This window comes from Hyperolius riggenbachi, chromosome 9, assembly GCF_040937935.1.
Source record: "Hyperolius riggenbachi isolate aHypRig1 chromosome 9, aHypRig1.pri, whole genome shotgun sequence".
Taxonomy (NCBI): Eukaryota; Metazoa; Chordata; class Amphibia; order Anura; family Hyperoliidae; genus Hyperolius; species Hyperolius riggenbachi.
The window spans coordinates 281,141,774-281,164,629 of record NC_090654.1 but is presented as its reverse complement, the minus strand read 5'-3'; positions in this window follow the sequence as shown (position 1 = coordinate 281,164,629).

Below are 22,856 nucleotides of genomic sequence, written 5' to 3'. Positions count from 1 at the left end.
CGCCTCTCCATTGAAGTCTATTGCGGTTCGCGAAAGTTCGGGCGAACTGAAGTTTCGCGGTAGGTTCGCGAACCTAAAATTGGAGGTTCGGGCTATCTCTACACGGCACTTGCAAAATGAATAAGAAGTGGAGGAGATGAGTATCATGCCAGGAGCAGGTATACAGAGCTCTCGCATCCAGGACTTCTCACGGACGGCCCCTCTCCTTTAGAATCTCTCCCACGGCCTGTCCGTCATGCTCCAAGTCTGGAAACCTTCAAACATACTTTAAAGTGGAACTCCAGTGAACATTTTACTGTTGGCAGGTGATGTAGCTGCTGCATGGTTTTTGGCAGTTGGAAACAGCTGTAAACAGCTATTTTCCACATTGCAACAAGGTTCACAGACAGGAAACTGCCAAAACTGCGAACTTTTCTTGTGGGAGGGGTTTCACCACAATATCAGTCATACAGCACCCCCTGATGGTCTGTTTGTGAAAATGAATAGATTTCTAATGTAAAAGGGGGTATCAGCTACTGATTAAGATAAAGTTCAATTTTTGATCGGCGTTTCTCTTTAAAAACATACCTTTTCAGACAAGCCTATAATTTGCTATAGGTAGCAGTGGAAGCTCAGTGCCTCATCCCATAACCACTGTGTCTCCTCCCAAATGTCTCCACCCCACTACCCTTCAGATTGCAAGCTCATAAGGGCAGGGATATCCTCCTATTGTTTCCTATTTTGTTGTAGTTCACCATATGAATGTGTACCAACCAGTGGCGTAGCTAAGGAGCTATGGGCCCCGATGCAAGTTTCACATCGGGGGCCCCCAAGCATTCTGTACATAACAAATGATACTGCGCACCAAAACCTGCCAATGGCAACTACAGTGTCAGAGGTGCAAGAAGGGGATGGGGAGCAGTTTGTTAATGATTACCACTATTCACAGTATCTATAGAAGTAGTTATTATTATGAGCACATGACTAATAGAGAGCTAATACTGTGGTTGAGGGAGGGCCCCTCTGGCCCAAGGGCCCCGATGCAACCTCTGCACCCCCTATTGCTACGCCCCTGGTACCAACTGAAGTGATATCTTATTCCACAGATTAACTACCGTATGTATGTGTGTGTATGTGTGTACTGTATGTATTTGTACTTGTATTACTGGATGTCATGACTGTACAGTGTTTCGAAATTCTAATGTATATATGTAGCCCAATTTTTTTTTGTACTGTGTACAGCGCTATGGAAGATGTTGGCACTATATAAATCTATATATATAAAATCGTATGTATGTATGTATGTGTGTGTGTGTGTATGTGTGTGTGTGTGTGTGTATGTGCCGCGATCACTCGAAAACCCCTTGACCGATTTGAACGAAACTTGGTATGCAGATCCCTTACTACCTGGGATGATATGTTCTGGGGGTCTCGCGTCCCCCCTGCACACCTGGGCGGAGCTACAAACAGCAAATCAGATTTCACCCATTCAAGTCAATGGAAAAAATGTAAAAGGCTGCCATTCTCACAGTAATCAAGCCAGAGTCCCCACACTTGGCACAGTTGGTCACTTGGTGACTGAGGTTACAAATCCAGGAAAAGCGGGCGGAGCATAAAACAGCCAATCAAAATTCAGCCATTCATTTTAAATGGGAAAATGTAAACTGCAGCCATTCTTACACTGTTAATCGCAGGGTTCTCAAACTTGCCACACTTGGTCACTGGGTGAATGAGATTAAGATTTTGGAAAGTGGGTGGAGCCTACAACAGCCAATCAAAATTCACCTATTGCATTTAAAGGGGAATATTTAAACTGCTGCCATTCTTACACTATTTATGACAGAGGCTTCAGACTTGCTGCAGTCAGTCATTGGGTGACTGGGGTCCAAATTCACTAAAGGGGCGGGGCCACAAACAGCCAATCAGATTTCTTTGCTGGATAAACTGCTTCCATTCACACATTTTTGATGCCAGGAACCTGAAAGCTCACAAAATTGGTCATTGAGTGACTGTGTGACAAGGTTACACAAAGTGGGTGGAGCCAAAAACAAATTTTACAGGGAAAATATAAACTGCAGCCATTCTTACACTGTTAATGGCAGGGTTGTCAAACTTTGCACAGTTGGTCATTGGGTGAATGAGATTAAGATTTTGGAAAGTGGGTGGAGCCTACAACAGCCATTTAAAATTCAACTTTTGATTTTCAAAGGGAATATTTAAACTGCAACCATTCTTATACTGTTAATAGCAGATGCCCCAAACCTGGTACAGCTGGTCACTGGGAGACTGGGGTTCAAATTCAGAAAGGGGCGGAGCTACAAACAGCCAATCAGATATACAAAGTATTGATACCAAGGACCCCAAAGCTGATAAACTTGGTAATTTAGTGACTATATGTCAAGGTTACAAAAAGTGGGCGGTGCAAGAAACTTAATTTTTTACATGGCAGGGTTCCTAAACTTGACACAATTGGCCACTGAGTGCCTGGGATTATTATTCAGAAATGTGGGTGGAGCCTACAACAGCCAATCAAAATTCACCTATTGATTTTCATGGGGAATATTTACATTGCTACCATTCTTACACTGTTAATGGCAGAGGCCTCAAACCTGATACAGTCAGTAATTGGGTGACTGGGGACCAAATTCACTAAAGGCGGTGGAGCCACAAACAGCCAATCAGATTTGTTAGATTGATTTCAGCCATTCTGTTGTTGGCAGGGTTCTCAAACTTGACACAGTTGGCCACTGGGTGACTAGGATTAATATTCAGGAAAGTGAGTGGAGTGTACAGCAGCCAATCAAAATTCATCTTTTGATTTTCAAGGGGAATATTTACATTGCTGCCATTCTTGCACTGTTAATGGCACAGATTATTATACAGAAAAGTGGGTGGAGCCTACAAAAAGCCAATCAAAATTCACCTGTTGATTTTCAAAGGGAATATTAAAATTGCTGCCATTCTTGCACTATTAATGGCACAATCCTCAAACCTGATACAGTTGGTCATTGGGTCACTGGGGTTCAAATTCAGAAAAGGGGATAGAGCAGGCATGGGCAAACTTGGCCCTCCAGCTGTCGAGGAACTACAAGTCCCACAATGCATTGCAGGAGTCTGACAGCCACAGTCATGGCTCATAAAGGCAAATGCATTGTGGGATTTGTAGTTCCTTAACAGCTGGAGGGCCAAGTTTGCCCATGCCTGGGATAGAGCCACAAACAGCCAATAAGATGTGTTTCATTTCACTGGGAAAATACAAATTATTGATGCCAAGGACCCAAAGCTCACAAACATGGTCATTGAGTGACTGTGTGTCCAGTTTACAAAAAGTGGGCAGAGCCAAAAACAAATTTCACTGGGAAAATGTAAACTGCAGCCCTTCTTCACTGTTAATGGCAGGGATCTCAAACTTTGCCAAGATGGTCACTGGGTGACTGAGATTAATATTCAGGGAAGTGGGTGGAGCCTATAATAGCCAATCAAATTCACCTGTTGATTTTCAAAGGGAAAATCCCCCCCCCCATGGAGCCAGGCATAGGTGCCCACAGTACAGGTTGTACAGGTTAGCTACGTAGGTGCCTCCAGTATAGGGTAGCCTGTATAGTTGCCACCAATGTGGGTTAGATAGGTAGGTGCTCCCAGTATAGTTTAGATAGGTAGGTGCCCGCAGTATAGGTTCGATAGGTAGGTTCCCGCAGTATAGGTTCGATAGGTAGGTTCCCCCAGTATGGGTTAGATAGGTAGGTTCCCCCAATATGGGTTCGATAGGTAGGTTCCCCCAGTATGGGTTATATAGGTAGGTTCCGGCAGTATAGGATAGTTAGGTAGGTTCCCGGCGTATAGCTTGGCTAGGTAGGTTCCCGCAGTATAGGTTAGTTAGGTAGGTTCCCGCAGTATAGGTTAGTTAGGTAGGTTCCCGCAGTATAGGTTAGTTAGGTAGGTTCCCGCAGTATAGGTTAGTTAGGTAGGGTAGGTTCCTGCAGTTTAGGTTAAATAGGTAGGTTCCTGCAGTTTAGATTAGCTAGGTAGGTTCCTGCAGTTTAGGTTAGTTAGGTAGGTGCCCCGCAATATAGGTGTTAGGTAGGATCCCGCAGTTTAGGTTAGTTAGGTATGGGCGGCATGAGTTGGGCGCAGGAGCGGGGGGAGCGGACATAATAGTAATAACTCACCTGCTTCCGCCGAACCCGCGCTGCTTCAATGTCCTTCCTTTCCCGGCATCTATCTAATTAGTAACAGCGCTTCCTGTGATGACATGCGGTACGTCATCACAGGGGGCGTTGTTACCAGGCGACAGACGCCGGGAGAGGAAAGATATTGAAACTGTGGGAGAACGGATGAAGAAGGTGAGTTATAACTATTATGGCCGTTCCCCCGCTCCGGCGCCCCCCCCCCCTCCTGCAGCACAATAAAGCGCCCCGGGCGATTGCACGTATCGCACGCCCATAGAAACGGGGCTGTAGCAGATGCCTCAAACCTGCTATAGTTGGTCATTGGGTGACTGGGGTTCAAATGTTGGAGAGTGGCGCAGCCGCTAACAGCCAATCTGATTTGTTTAATTTCTAGGGGAATATACAAATTATTGATGCCAAAGACCCCAAAGCTCACAAACTTGGTAATTGAGTGTTTGTGCATTAGGGTTAGTAAAAGTGGGCGGAGCCAAAACCGGTCAAATACATACATGGGCGGGCAGTTCCAGGTCATTAGTGGGTGGAGACAAATACAAATTTCACTGGGAAAATGTCTATTGCAGCCATTCTTACACTGTTAGTGGCAGGGTTCTCAAACTTTGCACAGTTGGTCACTGGGTGACTGGGTTAAATATTCAGAAAAGTGGGTGGAGCCTACAAAAGTGAATCAAACTTCACCTATTGCTTCTCAAGGGGAATATTTAATTGCTGCCATTCTTGCACTGTTAATGGCACAGGCCTTAAACCTGCTACAGTTGGTCATTGGGTGACTGGGGTTCAAATTCAGAAAAGAGGGTGGAGCCACAAACAGCCAATCAGATTTTTTTCATTTCAATGCAAATTACTGATTCCAAAGACCGCAAAGCCCACAAACTTGGTTATTGAGTAATTGTGTGTTAGGGTTAGAAAAAGTGGGCGGAGCCAACACTAGCCAAATACATACCCGGGCAACGCCGGGCAATCAGCTAGTAAATAATAAGACTGAGCTCCCAGCTTTTCCTCTTTTGGAGGGACAGTCCCTCTGTCCCTCTTTCCTCCTCATTTGTCCCTCTTTCAGGACTGGTGTACAAATCTAAGTAAATATATGTATTTTTCTACTAAAAAGGGGGTTTAAATGACTCTAATATGAAGGGAAATGATCCAGGATAGAAAGGACCAGTGTGGTTTGAATTATAAAACAACACATTTTCTTATGAAATCTTTATAGTATGCATGTGTGTGTGTGTGTGTGGGGGGGGGGGGGTGGCTAGGGGTGTGGCAGAGGTGTGACTTAAGTGTCCCTCTATCTTATCTCAAAAAGTTGGGAGGAATGGCCATTTAAATTGTTATATTTATTTTTTTCAAATGTTAATATGAAGGAAAACTAGTGATGATAAAAAGAGCTAGTGTAGTTTGAATTATAAAATTACATCTTTTGCTTATGAGTTCTTTATGGTATGCCTGACTAGGTGGTGTAGTGTGGGAGTGACTAGGGGTGTGGAAGGGGCGTGTCATAAAGCTGTCCCTCTTTCTTATCTCAAAATGTTAGGCGGTATGGGTATAATAACGCTATGCTGCCTCTCTGCATTTATGTATAGGACCGCCCCCTAGCTCCAGGGCCCCTCCCAGACCCCCTCAGCTGCCGGCCCCCCAGTGACTGCAGGAGTTGCAGGGTTCGTAGTTATGCTGGTGGTTCTTGTTGAGTTAGACAGTTTATGTGTGGCGGGGTGGCCCTCCCAGGGGTTTTTAATATCGTCCTCAGTTTTTGCACTCATGTTGGAATTTAATAAAATATGGTTTATGATTTTTGAAATTCATACCGCTAGCTGGCTTGTCTGTTTCACAATTAGATCCACTTCCTTCTCGTATTGATGTCTTATAGGCTTCTCCGGCGATTGTTAAGGCTCTCCTACCCAAAGACGACTCTCCTTGCAGCAATGAACATCGCTCTGCACGGCCAACAGCTCGCGCCTTCGTCTATTTATAGCCCCCAAACCTCCAAACACATCTTTCTAGGCCAAGTGATAATTATACATTTGGATGCATACACTGGCCTTCGCTAAAAAATCTCGCTCCAAAACCACACGGCGTAGTATGTGACTGCAGCCACACCAGAATAGAAGTCATCAGCCCACACTTCTCAGCTGCCATTGCGGCTTCCACGACAATTAGAGACCGCTGCAAATATGGCGGCTGAAATGTGATTGGTTACCGGGGACCAGTCAGACCATTCTGGCGTTTCGAAGTCAGCCAAAGAGGGCTTTAGTTTTATCGCACAAATTGGGTTTTTTTTTTGGTCATTATAAAACAGAAAACAAATGATATAAAATGCAAAAGCATGTAAAAAAAATGTTTAAAGGATACCTTAGCCCTTAATTATTTCTGTAATTGACACTGTATATGTGTGTGGGGGGGGGAGGGGGGGAGGGTATGCGCATAGGCTTACTGCACCTCCCTCTCCATTCATCTCAAAAATGTCCCATTACTAAGTAGTGGAGGAAAACATTTTTTTAAAGAGAACTTATAGTTTTTGAGAAAATCGATGTTAAAGTAGGACGAAAGTAGCAAAGCTACTGCGGTAAAATTACAGAGAATGTGTTAAAATACATATAAATGTATTTATTTTTATTTTTTATATATGTTCAGAGTGTGGGAAATATAAAAATAATGACATGGGGGGTCCAAGCCTCCCCCTCTTCCCCAGAGCCCTTGTCCAGTCCATGGACAAGGGGCTCTTCCCCACCTCCGGTGTCCCAGGAGGAGGTGTTTTTAAGAAGGTACCCCCAGATACCAGCCCCCTCCCCAGGAGAAATGAGTATAAGGGTACATAATACCCCTTACCCATTTCCATAAAGGTTTAAAAGAAATAAAAACACAAAATGAATAAAGTTCAGGGACATGGAACAGAGTGGGGTGGGGGTACAATGGGTAAGCGGTTCTTGGAGATCGCAGCGCTGTACAAAGTAATTAGATGGCCATCTAACAGACGCCTGAGCGGCGGGAGACTGAAGGAGGAGCGGAGCTCCGCCTTCCAAGCCGGAGATGCCTGCGCAGCCTGCACGCGATCTCCTGCTAGCCCCATAAACGGCCGTTCACGCCAATCGGCGTGGAGCGGTCCTGGGGCTGCTGCATTGCTCACGCCAATTGGCCTGGAGCAGTCGGCAAGTAGTTAAAAAAACTCCAGAATTCTAAAGTTTACTGGCTGTAAATTAGCTGCGTGTGAAAATAACTACAGAGGAGGTAACTTAACTACAGAGGAGGTAACTTAACTACAGAGGAGGTAACATAACTACAGAGGAGGTAACTTAACTACAAAGGAGGTAACTTAACTACAGAGGAGGTAACTTAACTACAGAGGAGGTAACTTAAGGAATGAAGAGATATAAGATAACTCTCTCACTGTGTGGTAGTCAGTTATCTCTTGCCTTATTATCTCCAGCATGATCTTAGTGAATTGAGGCCAAAGTCTCGAGGACAAGACAATTATATACTTTGTATAGCACTGCAGAAGATAGCGCTATATAAATGATAAATAATAATAATAATACAGTAGGGAAAATAGCCCTTAAACAAATGACAGTGTTCTTTTGTGGTTAGTAATTCAATTTCAGATCATTATACTAACTAGAAGCAGTAGAGTGTTGTACCGTGTTAGCTATCAGTAAACGCAAGGAGTTTTGAATCCGTATGATACCATTTATTGGCTAATTATACAAAATGAAAAAAAAAAATAATAAAGATTTTCCGTGACATTAGTAAATGTAAAGAGTCTTTTTCTATATCTGATTGGTGTTCTCGTCTGTCGTTTCTTGGCGGGGTCACATGCTCTCAGCCGGGCCCCGGAGCACCTGCGTTCCTTTAGCGTAGCCGCGGATTCCTGTGGTTCCTGGAAAATTCGGCTTGTGGTTAGCCAATCTGCTCTTTGGATGGCTGGCTTCACCGCACAGCTCTGCATTCTCGCCATCTCCCGAAAGCAAAACATCCTCTCCCGGACCCCACAGTCAAGTCTGACTTCATTGCTGCAGGTGGACCCGAAAAAAAAGAGAAATACAAAAGACAAACATTTATACATTGGATGGATGTGTATATAGAGAGAGTGCAGATGAACCGTACTCACACGCTGAAGCACTTTGTTAGTACTTAAAGAGACTCTGTAACAAAAAAAAAGTTCTCCTGGGGGGTACTCACCTCGGTAGGGGGAAGCCTCTGGACGCTATCGAGGCTTCCCCCGTCCTCCTGTGTCCCACGGCGGTCTCGCTGCAGCCCCCGGAACGCACAGCAGACAATTTCTCAGGCTGTGCAATATTTACCTTTCCTGGCTCCAGCAGGGGCGCTGTTGCGGCTCTCCGCACGGAGATAGGCGGAAATAGCTGATCTCTGTCGGGGTCCGCTCTACTGCGCAGGTGCAGGAGACTTGCAGGAGACTTGCGCCTGCGCAGTAGAACGGCCCGACAGCGATCGGCTATTTCTGCCTATCTCCGAGTGGAGAGCCGATACTGCGCCTGCGCTGGAGCCGGGAAGGTAAATATTTACATCGCCGCCGTTCGGGGAGCTTTATCAGCCGTGGGACCAAGAAGGAGGGGGGAAGCCTCGATAGGATCCGGAGGTTTCCCCCACCCGAGGTGAGTACCCCCCAGGGGAACAGTTTTTAGTTACACATTTTCTTTAATATTCAGCGTACTGACTCATTTTTGTAACATTCGATAAAAATCTGTTTTTCTTCTTTTTATCAGCCATACAGTTATCATATATGTTTTTGTGCTCAAGTATTATTGTCTGTTTACAAATTACAAATTCACAAAGTACAGTTTATCTGCTCTGAAAGCTGCCATTGCATTTTATTGCATAGCTGCTGTATTTATATATTAAAATCTATTTAGTGATCACTTCTCAGTTGCACACATACTAGAATGCAAACAAAAGATAATGTTATCACCTCCTCGGATGCAGCCAGAAGCTGCCCACTAAGGCAAGGAGATTTCCACTGAAGAAGCAAGCACAGCCCGTGTTTAACTATTTGAATGCTGTTCTGCTACATCTTTTTGTGTGTTAGTAAATTTTATGCTGTAAATAATCTTTTAGAACAAAGAGGAAATGCTGAGTTTCGTACCACTTAAAAGCACATCCGAAGTGAAAATAAAGTGAGGCGATAAACAATTGCATCTATCCTCCTCCTTCAAAAAATGACTTTTTTATATATCCCATGGTTTTATTTTACACTTAAAGAGACACTGAAGCGAAAAAAAAATATATGATATAATGAATTGGTTGTGTACTATGAATAATTACTAGAAGATTAGCAGCAAAGAAAATATTCTCATATTTTTATTTTCAGGTATATAGTGTGTTTTCTAACATTGCATTATTCTATAATATGTGCAGATTACACAACACTCAGCATTCAAAATGAGTCTTTCAGAGCAGTCTGTGAACTAATGACCTCTCCTCTGGCAGAGAAAAAGTAAATAGTTCAATAACAGTTGAGATAATAAAAGTCAGAAAACAGCCCTCTCCACCACTTTGAAAGTCGTAGAGCTTAATTGCTTTTTTGCATAGAGATAACAACTGGAGTTTCTTAACTCCTCCTGTACTGGAAACAATTAGACTGATGTATCTGATCTTAATGTTTTATTTCTTATCAGTGCTACACATACAAATCATAATATCATACATTTTTTTTTCGCTTCAGTGTCTCTTTAAATCTATTTTTTATGTTTTTACTGTTTCATTGTCTTTGCACAATGACACCTTCATTGAAGTATGCCAGAGCTCAAATCAATGAATTATTGATCCTTTTTATCTCTTTCCTGCTCTCAGAAGCCATTTACTGACAGGGAAATATTTTATGGCTTTAATTACATATCAGTGAGGGTTATGCTATAATGTAACCCAGTCCGACCCATTCCCGACCTGGATAAAAACTGTCACTTGCATACCTGGGGCCATATGCAATCTACTTTTTCTCCTTAGTTTTCTCCAAGTTGACATTTTTACATCTTGTCAATTAAATGCTTTTTAAAGAGAACCCGAGGTGGGTTTGAAGAATATTATCTGCATACAGAGGCTGGATCTGCCTATACAGCCCAGCCTCTGTTGCTATCCCAAACCCCCCTAAGGTCCCCCTGCACTCTGCAATCCCTCATAAATCGCAGCCACGCTGCTGACAAACAGCTTGTCAGAGCTGGCTATGTTTATCTCTATAGTGTCAGTCTGCTGCTCTCCCCGCCTCCTGCAGAACTCCAGTCCCCGCCTGCATCCCTTCCCTCCCTGCTGATTGGAGGGAAGGAACGGGGGCAGGGACCGGAGCTATGCAGGAGGCGGGGGAGCAGCCGAGACTGACACTACAGATGTAAACACAGCCTCACAACACGGCTGTGATTTATGAGGGATTGTAGAGTGCAGGGGGACCTTAGTGGGGTTTGGGATAGCAACAGAGGCTGGGCTGTATAGGCAGATCCAGCCTCTGTATGCATATAATATTCTTTAAACACATCTCGGGTTCTCTTTAAGTCACCAGGAAGCAAGAAAGTACACTGATTAATTTTGACGGTACTTTTCCACCTACGTTACTTTTAGTATTTTTTTTTTCAATTGGAATGTGATGAAAAGTTATTTGAAACAAAAGATTAAAAATTACCTCCTAGGAGAAGATTCAGCTGAAAAAGTGAATTGCATATGGCCCCTGATGTTTAAGGGCCCGTTTCCACTATCGCGAATCCGCATGCGTTGCCCGCATGCGGATTCGCACAGCCAGTACAAGTGGATGGGACTGTTTCCACTTGTGCGTTTCCCCGCACGTTTTTCTGTGCAGAAAAAATCTGCAGGGTAGGGCCCTCAGAATTCGCCTGCGTGTGGAATGCAGGCGAATCGCACGCAATGTATTAAATAGGGAAATCGCATACGTTTTCCCCATGCGTTTTTTTGCCGCGATTTCGCATAGGTACCCATGTTAATTCACACAGGCAGTGACATGGTTAAAATCGCATCACCCTAACCTATGCGAAATCGCGGCAAAAAACGCATGCGGAATCGCACCCGCATGCGATTTTCCTGCGGTGATTCGCCGGCGATTCCGCAACGCTATAGTGGAAACGGGCCCTAACTCTTTCAGGCAGAGAAAGAAAAAAAGGAACACAGCATAATCAAAGTGGTGGCATAACACAGATATAATTGTCGAATTCATGGAATTTTGCACTTAATACATTGATAGTTTGTATCCCCAGCTGGCTCCCGATCTCCCCATCATCGTCTAGAGGCAGTTTTGGGAGAAACCAATTAAACTGCTAGCATCATGTGATATTGGTGACAGAATTAGTGGGCACTGTACCTCACTTATAGTGAACCTCCAGACTAAAAATCGACTCAGCAGCACTGAAAAGGCTTGGTGTTTCTTTAACAGTTTCACAGCATCTTTGTTTTTCTTACCAAAGCATCATTTTTAGCTGCATTTTTAGCTAAGCTCCACCCATCAAAGAAAACTGCCCGGGATTTTTTTCCCTGATGCTGTGCAAAGCATGATGGGATTTCCTATGTTGTTGTTCACGTTGCCTAGCAACTGGGAGGGGTGATCAGCACACAGGACAGTTAGAACTGTGTCTCGTGCTCCCTGTCACCTCCTTTCAACCAAAAAGATGGCTGCCCTCATGAAATCGAACATTTGCCTGTTCTTTTAAAAAAGGGTGGATAGAAGATTATATTACCTATTTAGTTTAATTAACATACCTAATGTAACTTAATGACAGCATGTTTGTTTAGGCTGAAGTTCCTCTTTAAAGAGGAACCCCAGTGAAAATAATATAATACAAAAAGTGCTTAATTTTTACAAAAATTATGTATAAATGATTTAGTCAGTGTTTGCCCATTGTAAAATCTTTTTTCTCCCTGATTTTCATTCTGACATTTATCACATGGTGACATTTTTACTGCTGGCAAGTGATGTCAGAGGAAGTAGCTGCTGCTTGCTTTTTTGGCAGTTGGAAACAGCTGTAAACAGCTATTTCCCACAATGCAACAAGGTTCACAGACAGGAAACTGTGAGGATCATGGTCCTCAAAGTTTCCTGTGGGAGGGGTTTCACCACAATATCAGCCATACAGCGCCCCCTGATGATCCATTTGTGAAAAGGAAAAGATTTCTCATGTAAAAGGGGGTATCAGCTACTGATTGGGATAAAGTTCAATTCTTGGTCACGGTTTCTTGCTAAGCTTTTCCTGTGAGAGACATAAACCTACTGCCCAGTGCATCAGTGCTAGGAAGCATTTGTGACTGGAGGCCACAGCAACCAATCGTAATTCTTGTTGATTGTGTATGTAAATTAACACTGTAACATAACAGTAGAAATCAGGGCAAACTTTTCGAGGGAACCATCTGTTGTTCTCATGTAGAGAGACAAATGAGGGGGAGGAAGGGGGGCACAGACTTCCAGTTACCCCTTTTAGGTTGAAACCTAAATTAGAAAGTCTAGAGACCACAAATAAGAGAACCGATAGAAAGCACCAGTTATATCGGTAGATGCATACATCCTCTGTGTCCATGCTCTGTGCATTGTACTTGGTTGTATAGTCCCCTGTCCCCTCATTCGTTTAGTTGACTCCGACTTTTCGTGACCATATGTATTTTTGCATGCCAGGTGTATCTTTCAAACACTTTCAGCTGTTGCATAGGCATGTTCATAGCTTCACATATGCCGTCTATTTATCTTAGCCTCTGCCATCCTCTTGTGGTGCCTCAAGGGCAGGAATGCTAAGAGCTGTTATGAATCAATGGGGAGGGGGGTATGCTGGGTGCTGTGGTGCCTCTATGGAGGCATGTTGGGTGCTGTGGTGCCATGCTGGGTGATTTGGTGCCTTTATGGGAGCATGCAGGGAGCTGTGGTTATTCTATGGGGCATGCTGGGAGTTGTGGTGCCTCAATGGGAGGCCCATGGGAGCATGGGAGGGGGTCCACTAGAAGGTCAGGGAATGCTAAGGGGGGACTGCCAGATAACCTGGCGGCAGGCCAGCCCGCCCAGCAGAAGGCCAGACCAACCAGCACAGAAGCCAGGTAACTCTGTCTAGAAGTGACACTGCCTATTTATGTGATATGATGCACGTATTTATTTTATTAATGGAGAGGGGAGCTTGATCCAACATTTTGCTGGGCAGGCCTACTTAAAGCGCATCCGAGATGAAAAACTAACTATAACAAGTAACTTGTCTATATATCTTATCTAAAGTTTAGATAGTTTACACAACAAATCTAGCTACAAACAGCTTTAATAGAATATGATTATTTCTTCTTGTGATACAATGACGGCAACCATGTTGTTTGTAAACATTACACAGAGGCAGGCTTATCTGCATTTTGAGCAAAAAAACCTAATCCCTTCCTCCTCCTCCCTCCTCCCCTCTGCCTCTGAAATCTCTGGCTAGTAATACCTCCCCCTCCTCCTGCCCAGACTGAGCTCCCATGAGCCCTTGCTACTGTCTGAAAGTGCTTTGGCTCTCTGAAAACCTGTGGGCGTGGCTTGTTTAGTTTATAGGGAATTACAGTATTAAAACAAAAACAAAAAAGTATTTGGCTTGAGGAATGCCCTATAAACAATAGGAAAGGAACCCAATTATGCAATGTGTAAAAGTTCATCTCATATCCCGTTTAAGTTCATGTAAATTTGGCCCCACCCATGACCACACCCACATTCTGGTGCATGGCCCCACCCACTTTTTTGGTTGGATTGCCAAAAAGTGCCCTGGATTACTTACAATCGCCCCTGGTCTCCATCTGCAGAGAACATCGATCCCAGGAAGATGAAAGCTGTAACCACAACTGAATATTTGCTCATTCCTGGCCTCAGTACCACCATACTCAGACATGCCATTCCAGCTTCTGACCATCCCCACCCTTTCTGGACTAGGACCAAAAAACCACAGGACTTTCAAGCAGCAGAACATGGAGTTGTTCTTTGCAAAGCAAGAGAGAAGCCATCTTTGGAACACAGCGGCGATACTTGGCATCATCCTGCAGCTTGGCGTATTTAGTTTTAGGGTGGGGAACCACTTCTCGAACAGAACATGAAATGACGCTTTAATGTCCTAAAAAACTTTCAAAGAACTTCAAGGATCTTGGCTAATCCTCTTAATCTCCAGGGGGTAGTCACCGCTACCTCTAACTGTCTGCTGCACCTTTCTTATACCAGAAAGAGTGGAGTAAATCCATTTGTCATTATTGAGGTATGTTGGAAGAATTATTGGAAAGGAGGGAAAAATGCATACTTGTCGGGTGATGCAATGTAGCGTTTTATCTCAGAGAAGGGGTGGTTGGGGGGGGATTGTCCTGGTAATTGCAGAAAGATGGATGTGACTGGAAACTGGAAGCCTACTTGTCTGGTGTCTCTGGCTTATGTATCCAAGTGGAAGATCTTCCGCCACCTTCACCAGGAGTGAGAAAAGTAACTCAAGAAGGCGTTTAATCTCACAGGGGAATAGCAATATCATTACATTAGCACATTAGGCTGACAGCCCACCTCTCTCTCTCTCTCTGTTCAGCCAAGGTCTGTTTTCTTTTCCACTGGGTGGAAAGAGGGTCTCGGTGATGCATCAGAAGGAGACTCAAGGTCAGCCTGATAGTGTTAATTCTCCGACTGGACTCTGGTATCCTGAGCTTTGTAATTTTAGCAAATGTTACTTGATGGGTTTTTCAGAAGTTAACATTCCACGCAACTGCAAAGCCCTCTCTTGACATCACTGCTACTAGCACAAAATATATTCTCGAGCAGCTACTAATGGGCTCAAAGAGAAGCAAACGAAATGAAAATAAAACACTTGAAAATTTGCTTACACATCATTTCAGGGAGTCTGAGCCAGAAGGGAACATTTTTGGAGAAGTTTTTAATTTTCGTTACTGAGAACCCCCGGTGAAATCAGGGAGGTTGGACCTGCAAGTATCATATTGGTTCCCAAAGTAGAAGCTACAAAGTGAAATTGTGATCGGGCCCCTAACCTTAAAGGATACATGTGAAATGATGAGATAGACATGGGTATGTACAGTTCCTAGCACACACATAACTATGCTGTGTTCCTTTTTTTCTTTCTCTGCCTGAAAGAGTTAAATATAAGGTATGTAAGTGGCTGATTCAGTCCTGACTCAGACAGGAAGTGACTACAGTGTGACCCTCACTGATAAGAAATTCCAACTATAAAACACTTTCCTAGCAGAAAAAGGCTTCTGAGAGCAGGAAAGAGATAAAAAGAATCAATAGTTCATAGATTTTAGCCAGCACTGATCTGATGCTTAATGTAAGGGACCACTGTCATGAAAAATTGTAAAATGTAAAATACATTATTCACATTCTTATAAGAAGTACAGTACTCCCAGATTAAAATGCACAATAAATTACTTATCTCTTTTGTTGCTGTCATTTATCATAGGTAGTAAAATATGTCAGGTTTCAGACTAGTCCAACAAATCACAGGGGTTTCTCAGGGTTTCCTTAATTCTCTTATAAAACAATTTCCTGGCAGTTGGACTGTGCCAGTGCCACTCCTGTCCAGGGAGTCCTTTTTGTGAATAAAGTATTGCCTGATAATCCCCCATGAGGTAATGCACTAGTCCAAAACTACTATTAACTGGTTGTCCCAGGGACAAAGCTGGGGACATACTGGGTGCATAGCTTCTCCTGGGCCAGGGCTGCTACGAGTCTACGACTGTTTGCTATGACTATGCTATGCTCTTCTATAGGCCCTCATGACATCTCCTCCTCACTTTAATGTTTGCAGAAAGTGGATTGGCTGCAATTGCTTTATACAGCACATGCCTGGACTGAAGATCTTTGCCCAGATAGGACAACTGACTAGGGACGGTCGCAAAGGCCAATTTCTGCCAATTCCAATTACCGATTCTGCAGATTTCCGATTTCAGTTTTCCGGTTTACGAGTTTTCTTTATTTTGTGGTCATTTTTTGCATTCTCTGATTAGCCAAATACTTCCGAGTTGACTCAGTAATCTCTGATTGGTCCAATGCTTCTGAGTTCTGTGATTTGGCTAAAATTACCGAGTTGCGGCAATGTGGTATTTCTGCAGAAATCCATTTTTCGTATTCTGATTTCCGATTGGAAATGCGGTAATGCAGTGGTGTAGCTAAGGAGCTGTGGGCCCCGATGCAAGTTTTAGATTGGGGGCCCCCAAGCACTCTATTCGTAACAATTGATACGGCGCACCAAAACCTGCCAATGGCAACTACCATGTCAGAGGTGCAAGAAAGGGATGGGAAACAGTTTAATGATTACCACTATTCAAAGCATCTATAGAAGTGATTATTATGAGCACATGACTAATAAAAAGCTAATACTGAAGTTGAGGAAGGGCACTTCGGGGCCCCTCTGGCCCAAGGGCCCCGATGCGGTCGCTACTCGCTACCTCTGCAACCCCTACGCCCCTGCGGAAATGTTATTTTCGCAGATTGCGAATGAGCATCCCTACAACCGATTTGTGCTGCTCCACTCAGGAGATAGCGCCTGTAGGTCCGTCGGGTATGTTGGTGGTCACGATATCACAACTCACTGTTACTGCTGTGCACCCAATCAAGGTGAACAGAAATCAGTCAAAGGATCGGTCAAATGACCATGTTGCAGCACAATTCTCTTGCAGTTTGATGAAATTATTGAATTGGAAGGTCGATCGGGTGCAGTATTGAGTGGTGTATGGGTAGTAGCTTTACTGTAAATTCACCAGATCCACACCCTATATTGGTGGCAGTGGTTTGATATGAGAAGTCCAGGTTCCGTTACATCTTCAGATTCATGAATACACAGAAAAGTGATTATGACTTGAGGGAAGCCAACTGTCACCGTTAGATATTAATACAACAGCGCCACCCGTTGGAATGATTAACCACTTCGCTCCCAGACCTTGTTTTCCACTTATGGACCAGAGCAGTTTTGACAGTTTAGCTATTTCCTTATTTAATCAGAAATAACTTTATCACTACTTATGACACAGAAACTAGGCTTTCATTGTATGCCTTTTTTTCCCCTTGAACTATTTTGTTTTCTATGAATTGTAATGGGAAAACAAGGAAAATATAGAAAAAAACACATTATTTCTCAGTTTTACCAATTCCAGTTTAAAAATAAAAAGTGCTACTGTAGATAAAAAACACACATTTTGTTTGGCTATTCTTACCGCTTATCACAAAACTTCAGATTATGTTCCTGTCACAATTTATGGTGAAGATATTTGATTCTGAAATAATGCTACAGAGTGTATTCATGTAGCATCCAATCTTGCAATTTGGGCGCCCGCTAGTGGCAGAGGTCGAGCTAGGGGCATTGGGGTTAATTTGGGCACCCGTGGCACTTGAAAAATAGTGGGTCTGCACCTGTGCGGTAGAGTGGACTCGATCGTGCCCGGCTATCTTTGCCGGAGCCCATCGAAAAGCTGCTACGAAGCCTGCATTGGAGCTGGGAAGGTAAATGCTTACATTGCCGCTGTTCGAGGACTGCCAGCGCTGGATCCTGGAGGGTGAAGGCCTCATTAGGATCCAGAGACTTCACCTCCCAAGCTAAGTACCCCACAGGGGCTGTTTTTTGTTGTTGTTTTTTTTTTTCCTTTTTTTACAGATTTACTTCAAGGCATCCAATGACATTTATTTATGTTTGCAAAAGAATGTTTCTCCTTCTAATGTCCAGTGTATATAAACTGTGTGTTCTAACATCTTGTCAGCATACAGGAACAAAGTCTGAAGAAACCTTGTTAGCCGAAACCTTACTGCTTTACTTCTAAGTTAGCCAATAAATGGTATCACCCTGATTAAAAAAAATCTTGAATCAGTAAGGTAAAGGGATTTAGGCCATCAAAGCCAGTAGCTAGTGATCAGTTAGGTGGCATTTGGGTTATTACCCAGCAGGTAGACACTTTGGTTGGCCAAACCTGTCTGTAACTCATACACACGTCCACCTTAATGCACAACCAACCGCACAACATGACCAACCGCACAACAAGTTGTTTACCGGACAAGTACGTACACACACACCAAGCAACTAAACAACCAACTCACCTTAATACTATGCTTGCAAGCTGAATGCTTGCACAACATGTCTGCATTCCAAAAGTTGTTCAAAAAACTTGTACACACGTTTTAACCTGCATGATACTTGGGCAGATTGATCCTCCGGTTGTATCTGGCAAACAACCTGTTATCAGTTGGTCATCTAGTTGATTGCCAGCCGTACACATGCCCAACTTATCTTTCAACAGTCAAATTTGCAAGATAGTTGGACAGATTGTTGTTACGTGTGTACAGAGCCAGGACAAGGTCCTCCAGCACCCAAGTCTGAGACACCAAAGTCCGCCCCTCCATCCCTCCCACCCCAGCCGTCACACACTGATAGCTATTAGACTAAGAGGCTCCCCAGGGCCTCCAACACCTTCATCTCTACTTATCTGGCTTGCATTCACGGCCTTGTATCCCCTTTTCTTATTTCTCTCTGCTTCAAACACAATAGGGGAATGATAGCTGAGTCAGTTGTGCGCCCCTCTTACACTGCGCCCTGAGGCTGGAGCCTCTCTCGCCTCTGCCTCGGCCCGGCCCTGCGTGTGTGTGTGTGTGTGTGTGTACGTGTGTATGAGGTTTTTAGAAAGACAAGCTCATCATTAGTTCTGGACCTCAGATCTCTTGGATAGATAACAGTTCTACAGTTAAATAGTGTCACGTGACCCGACCTTTAGCTAAGATTTAAGGTATTGCCAAGGAGTGATTGAACATATTAGTGTCTTTTCCTATGGCGGGGGATAACCGGCTATAACAATAAGCAGTTGTAAGGCTGCCCAGAGTTCAGGATTAATGGCCCATGAAATACAGAATCACGGCATAGAGTTTATCCATTCAGCGGAATGTCTGATATTACGCGGACTGAACACGACACAGATCACGCTAATTAGCCAGGGATCTCTCCTCCACTTCAACATCAACAGTGTCACCGAGAACGCCTGTGAAACCCAAGCTCCAAACAATGACTCCCAAATATTAGCAAAGCACCATGAAATATCGCCCGTGTTTTTACTGTGCGTCCCATTGCCAAACATAATTAAGGACGAGCGGTCTGAGGCTGGACACAGATCTGGGCTGAACCCATGAATTATATCAGCTTTCCTCTCCCACATCTCCCACCATTTCCTACACAGAGTCCAATAAATCTGCCACTTCCAGATGGAATCGTGTCCCGCCTTACTAAATCTTACGTCTCAAAACAAACATTTTTAAAAAGTTCAAATTCTCGGCTATCTGGTGGGACATATATCACGGGAGTCACTTGTTAAGAGGAGGCCTTAAAGTGAATGGGAACCGCATTTTTAATAAAATGAAGCAAATACTTACCTAAGGAGAGGGAAGGCTCTGGGTCGTATAGAGCCTTCCGTCTCCTCTCTCGGGGCCCTCTATCCTGTGCTGGCTTCCCCCAGTTTCAATCCCCCACCGAAAGGGTACTTGGAAGTCTTCGGGAACCGTGTCCTCCCGAAGACGTGCGGCTCCATACTGCACAGGCGTGAGCGTGCAAGAGAGCGTGCTTGCGCAGGCGCAGTACAGGGCCGCCCTTCTTCAGGAGCACTCGGGCTCCCTGAAGACTTCTGAAGCCTCCTTCAGCCGGGTAAAGCAGTATTTGACTAATTTAGTCAAAGACTGCTACCGGGCGAGCCAGCACCGGAACGAGGGGACCAGAAGAGGAGCCGGAAGGCTCTATAGGACCCAGAGCCTTCCCTCTCCTTGGGTAAGTATCTGTCTCATTTTTTTAAATGTAGTTACCATTCACTTTAAGGGATAAGGACAGTTCTTGAAAAGCATTAGCTCCACTCGCATGGCCAGAAAACGTCCACATATTAGCAGATAGAACGCATGACGTTTCTTTTCCTTTATATTGGGCGCCAAAGGCTTGTCCAGTTATGGTTAAGACCTCATGCACACGCTAGAGAAAATGTAGCCAAGATGATCATTTTGGGGTTACTTTGGTTGAGAATCTAGCATGTGTAGACAAGAGAAGACACATTTGTAAAGCATTTTTCTCCTGGCGGACTCAAAGAGCCAAAGCTGCAGCCACTAGGGTGAGCTCTATAGGCAGTAGCAGTATTAGGGAGTATTGCCCAAAGTCTACTCACTGAATAGATGCTGAGAGACCTTAACCAGTACACTATCCAGTGTTAGGTGTAGGTAGGGGATGGTTAGTGTTAGGTGTAGATAGGGGGGAGGTTAGTGTTAGGTGTAGGTAGAGGGATGGTTAGTGTTAGGTGTAGGTAGGGGGATGGTTAGTGTTAGGTGTAGGTAGGGGGATGGTTAGTGTTAGGTGTAGGTAGAGGGATGGTTAGTGTTAGGTGTAGATAAGGGAGAGGTTAGTGTTAGGTGTAGGTAGAGGGATGGTTGGTGTTAGGTGTAGGTAGGGGGATAGTTAGTGTCAGGTGTAGATAGGGGGGAGGTTAGTGTTAGGTGTAGGTAGAGGGATGGTTAGTGTTAGGTGTAGGTAGAGGGATGGTTAGTGTTAGGTGTAGGTAGGGGGATGGTTAGTGTTAGGTATAGTTAGAGGGATGGTTAGTGTTAGGTGTAGATAAGGGAGAGGTTAGTGTTAGGTGTAGATAGGGGGGAGGTTAGTGTTAGGTATATGTAGGGGGAGGTTAGGTGTAGGTAGAGGGATGGTTAGTGTTAGGTGTAGATGGGGGGGGGGGTGTTAGGTGTAGGTAGAGGGATGGTTAGTGTTAGGTGTAGATAGGGGGGAGGTTAGTGTTAGGTATAGGTAGGGGGATGGTTAGTGTTAGGTGTAGATAAGGGAGAGGTTAGTGTTAGGTGTAGGTAGGGGGATGGTTAGTGTTAGGTGTAGGTAGGGGGATGGTTAGTGTTAGGTGTAGGTAGAGGGATGGTTAGTGTTAGGTGTAGGTACGGGGAGGCTAGTGTTAGGTGTAGGTAGAGGGATGGTTAGTGTTACGGGTAGGTAGAGGGATGGTTAGTGTTAGGTATAGGTAGAGGGATGGTTAGTGTTAGGTGTAGGTAGAGGGATGGTTAGTGTTAGGTGTAGGTAGGGGGATGGTTAGTGTTAGGTGTAGATAGGGGGGAGGTTAGTGTTAGGTGTAGGTAGAGGGATGGTTAGTGTTAGGTGTAGGTAGGGGGATGGTTAGTGTTAGGTATAGTTAGGGGGATGGTTAGTGTTAGGTGTAGATAAGGGAGATGTTAGTGTTAGGTGTAGATAAGGGAGAGGTTAGTGTTAGGTGTAGGTAGGGGGATGGTTAGTGTTAGGTGTAGGTAGGGGGATGGTTAGTGTTAGGTGTAGGTAGAGGGATGGTTAGTGTTAGGTGTAGGTACGGGGAGGCTAGTGTTAGGTGTAGGTAGAGGGATGATTAGTGTTAGGTATAGGTAGAGGGATGATTAGTGTTAGGTATAGGTAGAGGGATGGTTAGTGTTAGGTGTAGGTAGAGGGATGGTTAGTGTTAGGTGTAGCCTGGTAGAGGGATGGTTAGTGTTAGGTGTAGGTAGAGGGATGGTTAGTGTTACGGGTAGGTAGAGGGATGGTTAGTGTTAGGTGTAGGTAGAGGGATGGTTAGTGTTACGGGTAGGTAGAGGGATGGTTAGTGTTAGGTGTAGGTAGAGGGATGGTTAGGGTTAGGTGCAGGTACGGGGATGGTTAGTGTTAGGTGTAGATGGGGGGGTAGTATTAGGTGTAGGTAGGGGGATGGATAGTGTTAGGTGTAGGTAGGGGGATGGTTAGTGTTAGGTGTAGATAAGGGAGAGGTTAGTGTTAGGTGTAGGTAGGGGGATGGTTAGTGTTACGGGTAGGTAGGTGGGACTTTAGTGTTAGGCATAGGTGGAGGGTTATAGTTAGGAGAAGGTAGCAGAGGTTTAGTGTGAGAGATATGTAAGGGAAGGCAATAGTAGAATATGAGTAACATTACCAATATTCTACTTCTCACATTATCTGGCATCCAAGTTCTTTGGTGCCTTTTTTCCATGTACATATAAAAAGATATCCTTATTTGTTGTTTATCATTCTGCCACGTTGGATGAGTAACGTTGGTGGGATTTAGGCCATCCCCCGCCTCTCTGGTAATCACCACCTCTTTCACCTCTCCTGGTGATTTGCCGGCACTGCTCCAAAAGATAAATGGAAGCCTTATTTATTTCCAATCAAGACATCAACTCAAAGGGAAGGTCCGAGCAGCTTAAAAAAAGGCATTTACTTACCCGGGGCTTCCTCCAGCTCCTAGCAGCTGCTGTGTCCCACGCCGCAGCTCCGCACTCAGACGCTGGCTCCCGCTCCCCTCCGCTGCAGAGGACGACCTCGCCAGGTCATCCTCTACTGCGCCTGCGCAGATTTCCCCTTTTTATTCTATATAAGTCTATCGGGAGTGTTTTCTGATCATTTTTTATGAAAATTGAATGGTGTAGGGTAGATTGTACTTCCAAGTAATTTTCTCAGAGTTTTCAATCACTTTTTGTAAGAATTGAACACATGTATGTGGTACATTGGTCAGATTTTTTTTAAATGTTGCAATTAGTCAGAAAAATCGATTGCAATTCTTGAATTGAGAAAATATTTTAAAAATTGTGTGGTGTGTGTAGGGAGGGTTCTGTGTGAGAGAAGGGTTGGGTTTAGTCATAGTAAAATATCAGTAAAATTTACAGATATTTTACTGCCGCAGTCCAGCTGTAGAATATCGCTAATTTTAGCAATATTCTGCTAGTGTCAATCCCCTGCACAC